Source organism: Micromys minutus (genome assembly GCF_963924665.1).
Source record: "Micromys minutus genome assembly, chromosome: X".
Taxonomy (NCBI): Eukaryota; Metazoa; Chordata; class Mammalia; order Rodentia; family Muridae; genus Micromys; species Micromys minutus.
The window spans coordinates 78921565-78934273 of record NC_137970.1 but is presented as its reverse complement, the minus strand read 5'-3'; the positions used below and the strand labels follow the sequence as shown (position 1 = coordinate 78934273).

Below are 12709 nucleotides of genomic sequence, written 5' to 3'. Positions count from 1 at the left end.
CAGCATTTTAGCTTTTAAAAAATGATAAATATTTTTGTCTTTTCATAAAACCCATGTCAAAACCCCTATTGTCAGCCAGAACATGCCCTCCCCATGAGAGATTTTCTCCTAGCAGCTTGCTGCAGTACCAGCAAGCTTTGCCACATCTATAGATAAGTAAACAAGAATATGCTTCCCCAGGGCCTTTACCCTAGGGCTTCTCTTCACCTGCTAGCCTCCCAGGAGGCAGAGGTATCTGTGGTAATATGCACTGGGTTGGGGCCTAGGATTTCTCTTTAGGTTTTCTCTATATAGCTGTTATGGGGACACCTTTCTAGGGAGCATGCCTGAAATGGTACAACTATATAAATCTTCCTTCAGCCAAAATGCCAATTGCCTGGGCTCACCTGCCAAAAGCTCTTACATGTCACAAATTTTTCATTTCCCTCCCCACCCTTGCCCCTTCATGAGTCCCCTTTCTAGTATTTTGGCCTCTGCACACTCCCCTATAAATACATGTGATATTAAAGTAGAAGAAAGGGATGCAAGGGTTCAAGATGGGATGGAGAGGAGCAACAAGGAAGAGCAGACGGAGGACCATAAGAACTAAGTATGTGTGAGAATGCCATAAGGAAACTTGCTGCTTGGTAAGCCAAAATCATAAACAGTGAATAAATAAGACAGGCAGTTCTTAGAGAACATTTCAGTAAATGTGACCTCTTTTCATAGTCCTGGGTTCTCAGACAAGATACATTTTCTAAGAATATTTTCCTGCCTGTATGCATCACTGTGCCCTCCCGCTGCAGTGGGTGCTTCTGTCCATAGTTTTACTGAGCATTATGCACTGGCTATCAACACCAGTTAAAAAGCCATTTCAAAAAAAAATAGTTAATTGAGTGCACCAACATTTTTAGGGTTAATATAATGTCAAACATCTTCCTTGATTCTATACTCCTCCTCCAGCTGAACCCACTGCTTTAAGGAAAGAACTCAATTTACATTTCCATTTAACAGCTAAAAATACACACAAGTAAATGTAGATTGGGTTGAGCACAATCGTGGAATGCAGGCATTTAATGACAGCAATTTTGACATCTGAAGGTCGTAACTAAATTTCTCCTTTTCCTACAAATCCTAATCTTCTCCACGTGAAGGTAGATAATTAGCACTAGTCACAACAACTACTATTTCTCAGAATGCCAAGCTTATTAAAGATTCCAGGGAGCTCTGTTATCAGCTCAGTCTTTTCCAACGATTTGCAACTGCAATGCAGCATGCCCTGGATACCCAGGTAGCACCCCAGTCAAGGACTAACTTGCACCTGGATCACAACTTAGAGAGCTCCATTTAAAACCTCCAGTGGGTTTCTTTCCTATTCAGGGTATTCCACACCACCTGTTACCTCCCACTGTGTCACCATCCATACCCACCCCTGTCTGTGCCATCAACATGCTTCTTTCACATCCTTGTGACATACAACAGCCGCATTCCAGGTCTAGGCACAAAGCCTTCTGGATGATGTGGGTCTATTAATCTTCAAGATAATCAGCTCTTCCCCTTCTCAGCACTTTCAAGAGTGCCTTGCGGTCTCTCATCTTTGTTTTTAAAAATTAGATCTCTCTCTCACACACACACACACACACTCTCTCTCTCTCTCTCTCTCTCTCTCTCTCTCTCTCTCTCTCTCTCTCTCTCTCTCTCTCTGTGTGTGTGTGTGTGTGTGTGTGTGTGTGTGTGTGTTTATATGTATGCCACAGTGCTCCCACGGAGGTCAGAGGACCAGTTCTCTCCTTCATTCATTTAGGTCTAAAGGATCAAATTCAGGTTGGGAGCATGGGCCTTTCCCCACAGAACCATCTCATTGACCCAACTTCATGTAAATAATTCTATCTTATTCCACATACCCTGGTGGCCATTAAGCCCAGTAAACCAAGTTCCAGTCTAGTGTGAAACAGCTTTCCTTCAGAATCCTATTTGAAATATTAACCCCAGAGCTACACTACTGACCATTGAATTCACAATTGCCATCATCATCATTGTTATTGTCATCATCACCATCATCATGCATTCATGTATAATATACAGGAGTGAGTGTGGGTACACATGTGCCACAGTACCCAAGGGGAGGTCAGACAACAGTTTGTAGGAGTTCATTTCTTCCTTCCATCCTGGGGTCGAGGAATCAAACTCATTGACAGCCTTGCATAGCTGAGCCATCTCAGCAGTTCATGTTCCCATCATTTATAACTTGGATGCCCATGTTTAGACCCTTTCAACACCTACTCTCACCTCACAATCTCTCAGGGTCTTCAACTCATACTTCATATGCCGTGTTTTACTTTCTGGAAGTCTGTATAACTATCAGTTCTTCTTGCTACATCTCACTGTTTGAAAGCCATAATGTTTCTATACTAGTTTTCAGTGCTTTACTGGCACATCCTGTGTAATAATTAAACATATAGGATGGGAAGTCAGGATATCAGGTTTTCAGACTTTATATTTGAAGCCTACTATTTCTGTTTCCATGGGAGGAGCTTATCGGCTTGCCTGTCTCTCAGTTGTGTTCTGTATAAAATAGACACCATGATACTAGGACTTCAAATTGTTCTTGAGATTATCACACTTAGAATACTTGGCACACAACTAACAGAGTACCTATTAGTAATAATCGTCCTCACAAAGTGGAAAAACACGCAGGTAGTTTTCTTTTCCTATTGTTTGTACTGTTGGAGATTATATCTTACAGTGAACTCTCGACAGTGGGCTATCTCTCTATTCCTTCGATACTCTGTTTTCAAAGGTGAAAGAACTTAAAAGGTTCAAGTATTCTGAGTGATGATCATGACAAGTGGATAAAATGAGAATTAGAATGGACAGGAAACAAATTTTAAAGAGAGGTTTCATTTTTCCATGTCTTGTATTTTTTCCTGACATGTCAATATATTAGTTAGTTAGTTGGGCTTAAATTATATTATTATTGCATGTGAAGTACTTATATAGGTCATGAAGATCTAATATTAAATATTTAGATTAAAATATAATATAAATATAAAATAATTCACTGGCCTCACTTTACTATTGAACATTTATGTATTGAAAGCAGGCCTCAGGCATAGGTGAACTGCCTTATTGCTCACACACTATGAAAAAGGATGCTCTGAAGTGTCATTCTCCCATTGCACTTGTACACAGTTATTTCAAAAGCCCTGGTATTCTCACCTGTTACATTTTGTTTCCTTTTAAGGTGTTTTTGAGGTGCCACAATTAAAATGCCCCCTTATAGGAAAATGAACATCATTCCCAACTATTAAACAAATTAACCCAAGATTCAGAAAAATCAAAAATTGCATAGTCTTTCCTCATACACAGGTCTTAGGTTATAATATTTATATGTATGCACAGTGCGAGTAGGTATAATATGGGCTTAAAACTGGGAGGGAGATTACGAGTGGGGTTGCTGAGGAAGACAGGAAGGCAATAGGGCATATGGGAGGTAAATGATGAAAGAAGGTTTATGGGGAGTGGAAGGGGACAAGGTGGGGTCCAGGGATGAAGGACTACAGGGAGAAGAATCAATAAAAACTGTTTGAAAATGTCCCTGCAAGAGAACACATCCCACTAAATCCACAGAGGCTGGAAAGTCAATAACAGAGCCTGCAAAGGTCATGACTGTTAGCTTGGGGTTTTTGTGGAACTCCCAACAGTGGTAGTGAGAGTTGGTCTCTGACTCCTTTGCCTGCTCTTAGGAGTCTTTTCCTCCTGTTGGGTTGCCTTGTGCAGCCTTAACATTAGAGCTTTTGCCTTGTCTTACTGTACCTTGTTTTGTTGTGTTGGTTTGTTGTCTCTTGAATGCCTTCTCTTTTTGGATGAGAGATGGATGGAAAGTGGATCCAGGAAAGAGGGGAGGAGGGAGGAGCTGGGAGGAGTGCAAGGAGGGGAAACTGTGTATTGCATCAGAGAACAATCTATTTTCATTAAAAAAAATGTCCATGTGTGCTGATTTAAAGTTGATAAATAAAATACCCCAGGCTGCTTTATTGAAATAACATGCATATATTAATATTTCCCTTGCAAATATAGATAGATACTGATGCAATACAGAGCCCTTTCTGTCTAGGATAGGAATATTTAAATGGTCAAGGAAGGGTGGGGTGAGTGACAGGATAGAGGAAGAAAGGGCTACCAAAAAGTTAAGGGCACTGGAGTGGCCTTAACCTACTTAGTACTGTCATCCTTAGGCAGTTATTCTATGTGCACACATATACACACAGTTTCCTAATTATTACCAGCAAGTATGAGGAAAACAGGCTAACAGATGAGACTATTATAAAACATGAATATTACTTTAGCCAGAAGATGCCAAAAAGTTAAGCAAAGGCTACGTTAAGGAATTAAAAAAAAAAAAAAAAAACCTATCTTTAGGTCCTGACAAAATATTCTCCATTCCTCAATTTTAAAAAAGAAACTGTATGCTTTGGAGAACTCACAGTGAATTCATTCATTTTAATCTGCCTGAAAATCAGGGTCCATATGCATTATATCTTATGTTGTTATAAATGAATAATTGTTTATGTAGCTCTGTTTCTAGGTACCTGGATCCCACGGGAGACAGGGAGCACTTAGACCTGACTAAAAGAATACGGAAGGCACTAAGACTTTGTTATGTACAGCCAGGTTATACACAAGCTTTTACTGTTTATACAGATTCATAAATTACACAGATGACTTACTTCCTAGCCCAAACATGTCATGTCCTTGCCAGGACAGCTCATGTTCCTGTCGGTCTTCAAAACATTATTTAAAAAGATTATTACACAAATTTACATGCGTGTGTGCATTTATGTGGACATCCATGTGGCACAGAACACATGTATGTAAAAAAAAAAAAAAACAGAGGAAAAGTCTGAATAGTTCCATACTGAATCAATAACAATCACAGTTGTTATTCAAAGGAGGAACCTAATCAGATACTGTTTTTTTAGGCAGATAAATTATTCAACTTATACCTGTAAAAGTAAAAATTATTTCAAGCACAGTAGTTTGTTAAATTTACCTAATCAACTTCACATATCCTTTCTTTTCCAATCTCTTAAACCAGTGATTTTTAACTTCTCTAATGCTGTGACCCTTTATTAGGATTCCCAATGTTGTAGTGACCCCAATCATAAAATTATTTCATAGCTACTTCACAACTGTAATCTGTTTTCCCACTGTCTTAGTTGATTCCTGATAAAGGGCCATTTGACCCTTTAAAAGGTCATGACCCTTGAAGTCATGACAGGTTGAGAACCATTTTTGTAAACGTTTTTCCTTCAGGGAGTAAAGATGATGTTAAATCCTCTGCCCAAAGAAATGAAAAAGCATCTGTGGTGTATATTCTCCTAGAACTCACTGTCTGAGGGAGTAGATAGGCAGTCATCAAATGACAAAGGATCATACATTTTAAGAGATTAAAAATAATTGGGAAATAATGTGGACACTGTTAAGGGGAATCTCTTAGAAGAGATATTTAAACTATGATTCAGAGACAGAAAGAGAAGCAAGGCTTCCTGAGTTAGAGAAATGGTTAGGTGGTCATTTTGGTTGATGCATGCTTTGTGACGGAGGGCTGGATTGCTTAGTTCGGAGAGTTGCCAAGGTAAATAATGCAAATCCTTTCAAGTGTAGTAGAATTTAGATTTTATCTGAAGAATAAAGAAAAATAAAACACTACATAATTTGGAGAAGATGAATGGTGTGGCTGACCCATACATGTAGACAATCATGGTGGCTATAAGTGAAGAGAATATCTGCAGTGCATGTCAAGAATAGAAATAAGGAACCTAGTTTGGAAGCTCTTGTAATTTTGGGGGATGATAGTAATTAACATGCACTAGACTGGTAATAATAGACATTTTGGAATCATCACTATGGTACAAGAAAAGGAGGAAGAGGAGGAGGAAGTGGCTCAGAGGGAAAAGGGAAAAACATATGTGTGGGTTTTTTTCTGAATTTAGAAACATAAGGAAGAACTGAGGGATGTCTCAGTGTGGGCAGTGCTTGCTGCACAATCATGAGGGCCTGAGATTGGGTTCCTAGCACCCACGTAATAAGTCATGTGTTATAAAATATGTCTATAACCTCAGCACCTTGAGGATCTGAAACAGGCAGACCCTAGAATCAGCCAATGGAGTGGAGTGGCTAAGGTCTAGATTCAGTGAGTCCTTGTCTCAAAAAGAAAGAAGGAAGAAGCAGAGGAAAGACAAGGATAAGCCAAGCAACATAAATAACCTCTCCCCCAAACAAACCCATAAAACCAAAAGAAACAACCAACCAAGGTGGAGAGAAACATGAGAAGCTACCCAAGGTCAACCTCTGGCTTCCACATGTGCCTGCATAGGAGCGTACACCTGCCAGCAAACATGCACAGAAGCCCTCCCACACACCCCATAGCAGAAAAATCGTAAAGAAGAGCAGAGTGCCTGAAGCTTGGCAATGAAAGACTTTAACCTGTGCACAGAGAAACTCTGGACTTTAATAAAGTTGGGCTTGAATATACAAAGTCACTATCCCAGACACTGTGGATGGTAAGAGTCACATCGACAGCAGTTGGAAGGCCAGAAGTGACTCAAGTGAGAGCTGATATCCTGGACTTGGCTAAAAGCAGGAGAAGTAGGCAAAGAAAAGAAGTATAAAAAAGGAGATTGGCGGTAGAATGAGTGAAGGTTTCATGTCCACTGGCGTGTAAGAGAGAAGATGGTAAAGAAAGGTATTTTCATCAGGGTTTCTATTCCTGCACAAACATCATGGCCAAGAAGCAAGTTGTGGAGGAAAAGGTTTATTCAGCTTACACTTCCACATTGCTGTTCATCACCAAAGGCAGTCAGGACTGGGACTCAAGCAGGTCAGGAAACAGGAGCTGATGAAGAGGCCATGGAGGGATGTCACTTACTGGCTTGCTTCCCCTGGTCTGCTTGGTTTACTTTATTATAGAACCCAGGTCTACCAGCCCAGGGATGGCACCACCCACAATGGGCTGGGCCTTCCTCCCTTGATCACTAGTTGAGAAAATGCCTTACAGCTGGACCTCATGGAGGCATTTCCTCAACTGAGGCTCCTTCTCTGTGATAACTCCAGCTTGTGTCAAGTTGACACAAAACCAGCCAGTACAGAAGGTCAAAGTTTACTTTCCAGCTCTAAGGCAGGAAAGATTTTTGTGGACTTGGGGAAGTGAAAGCAACTGATTGTGGCTATCCCTCAGAAATCAGGACATGGCGCACTGTAAGGAGGTGAAGTCAGAGTAGCAGGCTCAGTCTGGAGGTACCTGGATATAGAATGACAAGGAAAGATGTTTCCCTCACAGCAGGGTGGTAGACAGCTGACACTTCCCTTTCCTGAAAAGCTATTTTGGGATCTGAGGATGTGGCTCAGGTGGTTGTGTACTTGTCTACCATGCACAAAGCCCTAGGGTCAGTCCCTAGCATGGCAGAAGCTGTAGTAGTGGCACACAGGAAGCTCGGCACTTAAGCAGCAGAAGCAGAAGCATTGGATATCAAAGTCCTCCTCAGCTGCCAAAAGTTCTGAAACTAGCAATGAGCTACATGAAACCCCACCCCCGCTGCACAAAGCAACTTTAGTTGCAAGATAGGTTTGGAGTGCAATGGGGAGATGAGTTGAGAATGTACTGTGTGGCCGGGGAATGACGATGTCATGAGAATGAATACAGCTGGTCAGATCTAACATTCACGTAAGACAGAACTGGACAGTTCATTTGGATTACCCTCTTGTTTACCTACATAGGAAAGTCCAGATCTTATTGGGGAGTTCATTGTCCTCTCACATCATCTGGAGAATATGGCTGTATTTCCCCTTCCATTTCTACAAAAAGCATTTTGATACAGCTGGTGAGTTTGCCACTTTGACTAAATCCTTCCTTCCCACACACTTAGTTGCTCTAAAATTTGTGAGTGTTGGGGAGTTGAAACACTGTGAACCTCACCCTGTGATTCACTTTATTAGACACAGTCAAAATGATAAAAAGGACTAGTTTGTCCTTCCGGGATTATTGATTTTGCTGACATAAACTACATTCAAATATAAGCATTTCTTAAGGCGATTCATCCATAAATAGCTTATTTAACTTAAAAAAACCTGTCTGTTCAGCAAGTGAGTACTTACATGTCTTAAATTTTTGTTTCCATAGCCCAGGAGTCCTGACTTTTCCTGTATATCTGGGAAAGAATTTGGTGTCTCTCTCTGGGGTGTTTGGAAAGAATTATTACAAGTTGTGGACTGGGAAGATGGCTCAGTGGGTAAAGGTACCTGCTGTCAAACAAAATAACCTGAGTTTAATCCCAGGAAACTACATGGAGGAAGGAGGAAACCATCTCCTACAAGTGTCCTTTAACTTCTTCACACATGTACAATCAGGAGTTCAAAGTAAACCATGGTTACATAGTGAGTTCAAGGCTATCCTGGTTTATATGTAACTTTCTCAAAAAGGGGGGTTAGGTTGAGATGTGACTTGGTAGACTACATTAGACATTTATCTCTAAGAATGAGAAAGTATAATAATAATAATAATAATAATATAGTAGTATGTAAGTTGATGTCTATATGCAGGTGAGGGCTGGCACTAGTTAGGTCAAGGCGATACATGATTGGACAGTAGAGAGTGGGGCAGGGACAAAGTTTTAGCAAGGTGGGAAAGAAGGAGAAGGGGGAAGAATCAAGATGAAGCCAGAGGAAGAGGTTCTAGATCCATGTGGTCTTAGTTGGCAATAGGTAGATATTCTTTCTAAGGGTTTCTATGGGTCAATTTGTTTTATCTAGGTGGGCGGTTTACATCTTTGTCAAATGGTTGTAAGCTTATTGTGTGGATGTATTATAGATTGAGAATTTAACATATAAATCTAATTGCTAAATTACAAGTTTCTGGAACCTTGTTTTTACTGGACTGTGGAGGACAGTGTGTGAAAGCAATGGCTGAGGGGCAGCTGGAGCGTGTGGATCCAGCTCTGTTGCCTGCATGTAATAAGAATGCACGGGGCCCGAGGAACGACATGTGTGTGTCCCACGAGTGGTAATTACTGGCTTGGGGGACCACATGGAGAGGGCTGCTAAAAGAGAGACAGCCGGGAGAGCAGTTTGTGGGTTGTGTGGTAGAGAGAGAGACCAAGAGCACACGGCTTCCTGCTGGCACTCAGGTGTATCTGCATGGGGTGAGAATGCACGGGAACCAATAGCCACATATTATATTTTATTTTTACCGCAACAGTAGTAGTAGTAGCTCTCTCCTCTTGCTGTAACTTAACTAGCACTTACAGGAAAATTCCAGATGAAGGACATAAATAGCCAGGGCAAAGAAGTAAGGCTATTTGGTTCATATATCACAAAACTATGATAAGCAAGGAGTGAAGTAAAATCCTGTAGGTTTATTGCATCCTTGGAGGCAGCCTCTATTGATCATGGAGGCCCAGAAATGTACAAGAATGTTGGGGACATAGGGAATATTTGCACAATTGTATAGATATAATTGATTGTCATTGGGAAAGAAATAAGTGTCCCCTATTGTCCACAACTTTGATGGTAGGAGCATTTTGGCCTTGCTTTTTCTTGTTGAAGATAAATTATTTTATAGAGTATTAGCAACAGAGAAGGTCATTCCAGGTCCATGATGCATCAAGGCAGAAGCAATCCATTGTGACCATGTATGAATACAGACAAAATGTGAACCGTGTCAATGCCACAAAAATGACCAAGTAGTCCCCTATCTAGCTAATATGAATAGCTATTGCTTTTACATGAACGATGGCTTTAGCCTCTGACTGCTCTTTGCCATTTATAAAAGAAGAGTTTACTTAGAAACCATCAAAGGCTTTTCCTGGTTTTTTTGATAGCATACAAATCCAAAATAAACCCAGCTAGCAGAATCAATATTTCTAGGTTTGCCCAGGAGCTTCCTGGTTTTAGCACTGAAAACCCAACATTCTTGGAATTGACATAATTTCAGACCAGATTAGATGGTTGGTCAATGTCCTACTTCCTTAAGTTACCTAAAGCATGTCTAGTCTTACTGAGACATCCTGTGGTTTGTAACTGTGGGAGTTTGTTTTTGGCTGTACCAATTGATAAACCCAGCATTGTTAATTACAGGCCTTTTAAACTTTAATTTTGAGATTATAATATAATTACACAATTTCTCCCTTTATTGCTTTCCCTCTAGACTCTCCCATATAGCATTTAAGAGGAAGGACGGGGCAGGCCTAGTGAGAAACTAGGGCTGAAGAAAAGGAAAGAGGAAACAGTGGAATGAGCAGTCAAGGTTCACAGGTCACAAAGGCTAGACTGACTTTATAAAATGGTAACTTCCAACTTGGACAAAGCACGGGGTGGCAGGAAGTAAACCCATATACTTTTGTGAGAAGGTAAATTGTTCCTTCATCCTTTATGGCAAAGAAAATAGAACAAATTACTAAGGAAAAGGCAGTAAGCACTGACTCATTTTTCCTTATGCAGCAAAATAACCACTCTGTTATATTTATCAAGTGCATTGCAATTAGTTTCTATGTGAGGGCCATTTCCAGTAAGGAAGGATTCCAGTGCTAGACAAGTTAGTTGTGACAATGCTAATAAGGGCAAAACTGAAGCTACAGGTTTAATCATTTACAGCTGACATCATTCATTGTTAACGTATATTGTTGAAAGAAATCAAGGTGCATTGTTATGTGCCAATAAATGTTAACTATTACAGTCATGATTTTTCTATCTTTGCTATTGAAGTTGATATAAAAGCACAAAATGTGGACATATTAATATGGTGATTTATGATATATGGGTAAATCCCTAACTCCTCAAACATTGAGCATTTCCTTATGGTGAAACCTTTAAAATGCCCCCTTTTGCTTTTCATACAGTTTACAGTGTAATCTAAAGTCCCACTGTACAATAAACCGAAATCCAGAACTTCCAATTCATATCTAACTGTAGCATTTTTCTCTACCTGCCTCACTTAATTCATTGATTGTTTTCTAGTTAACCTTCTCTATCTCTCTTTCCTTCTCCCCGTCTTTCTCTCCCTATCTTCTCTCCTCTTTCCTGCCCTTCATCTTGGAGACAGGATCTTACTTTGTTCGTTTCAGACTGGCTTTGAACTTATGATCCTTCTGCATCAGCCTTCCACTTGCTGGAATTATAACCATGTATCAGTGCACCTGACTTCTACACTAACTTTTTGTCAGTGTGCTTATTTTATTTAGTATACATTTGAGGTAGGCATCTCATTATATTTCCTATATTATCTGCAAATTCTCTGTTCTTCAGCCTCCCAAGCAGTTCTGATATTAGGTGTGTATAATGCTTGTTACTTGGACCATTGCTTAATTTCAAAACAGGGCTAATGATGGACCTTTAAGAAAATGTTGCTGGTCATATAATTGCTTCCTGTTAAAACATCTGTTCAGAGCCTTGTGTTTACACAGTGGTTCACATGCCTTTTGAAGAGATTTACTGTGAGTGGACCTCAGTAAATATTTTAAATTCATTAATGGGGAGTTCATATTTCATGCAATGTTCATCTCTATTGGACACTTGCAAAGAAAAGTTTAAGAACAGGACTGCTATGTAATTAGACACTATATTTTAAAAATACAGTAGCATCAATAAGCAGACTATGGCTGTGTATAGCTAAACAAACCCAGAGCACCCAGAATCTCTAAGCTTCAATGAAAAGGAAAACATGTTTGGTTTGTTTCTGTTTTGTTTTTCAGACTAATTTTAATTTCCAATCATTTTCAGAAAAATTGTATCAATTGATTTCTACAAAAAAAATCAAAGGAATGGTCAAAATTCAGAATAGTCACAGGAGGCTAATGAAATTGTTTTATCTTGAAAAAGAAATGTGCTCCCCTGAAGCCCTAGCAATGCCCAGGACATATTTTCAAAAGCAGCAAAGTGTTGCTGTGTTTTAGATAATTTGGTACTGCTGAAAGACCTCTGCATCCTATTTCTCCATAACCAGAGAAAGTAGCAGCTTGACTTCCAAACAGTGTCCATAAACTACCATGGTTCAGGTGTGTATATAGCTCTTCTATGGTTAGCCCAGGCTTTATTGTTTTCTTTTTACAGCTTCTGAAGTTTGATTGAAATTGGTTTGCATGACAAACACCAAAATACTGGATGAATTTGCTTACAGCTCTTCATTTAGTTTTAGAGTGGCATTCTGTTTTATTTTTCAAAATAAAAACAAGATGTCTCAGAACTAACTTCCCTTGCAGTTAGTAAGGTAGATAGATGATTTAGTTTACCGAAGGACTCATTAGGAAACCTTTCCAAGGGAAATCTTTTGGTTTTGATATGAAATATTCTCCTGTGGGGTTTTGAACAGGCAACATTTCCCATAGTCATACACATGTCTTCTTCCCTTAGATAGACCCAAATCGTCATGAATATGGCACAGACTCCCCTTCCTGTATGTCTCACTAGCTTACGATTTGCCGTTGTCTGTTGTCTAAGAGCGTTAATGGATCAGTCTCACAGTTTCATGAAACCATTTATGACTAATTTTCAGCAGACAGTGAATCAAACTGAGAAATTTTAACACCAAAATGAAAATGCTATTTTGATATGGATGGAGGGAAAGGCACAGTATACTTAAAAAGCTGCTATGTAATGAAGAAACTAATAATACTATGCAAACCTGAAAGCAAGGATCACTTCATTAGTTGTTCCTGTCCTTGGGACAAATTAAAAA

General features: G+C 39.7%; 1 protein-coding gene across 1 annotated transcript in view; it reads right to left on the bottom strand.

Annotated features, from left to right (window-relative positions):
- RNF128 (ring finger protein 128) overlaps positions 1-12709 on the bottom strand; it is a gene marked incomplete at its 5' end in the record, with an annotated part of 100621 nt that overhangs the window by 87342 nt on the left and 570 nt on the right. The gene's annotated exons all lie outside the window — the stretch shown is intronic.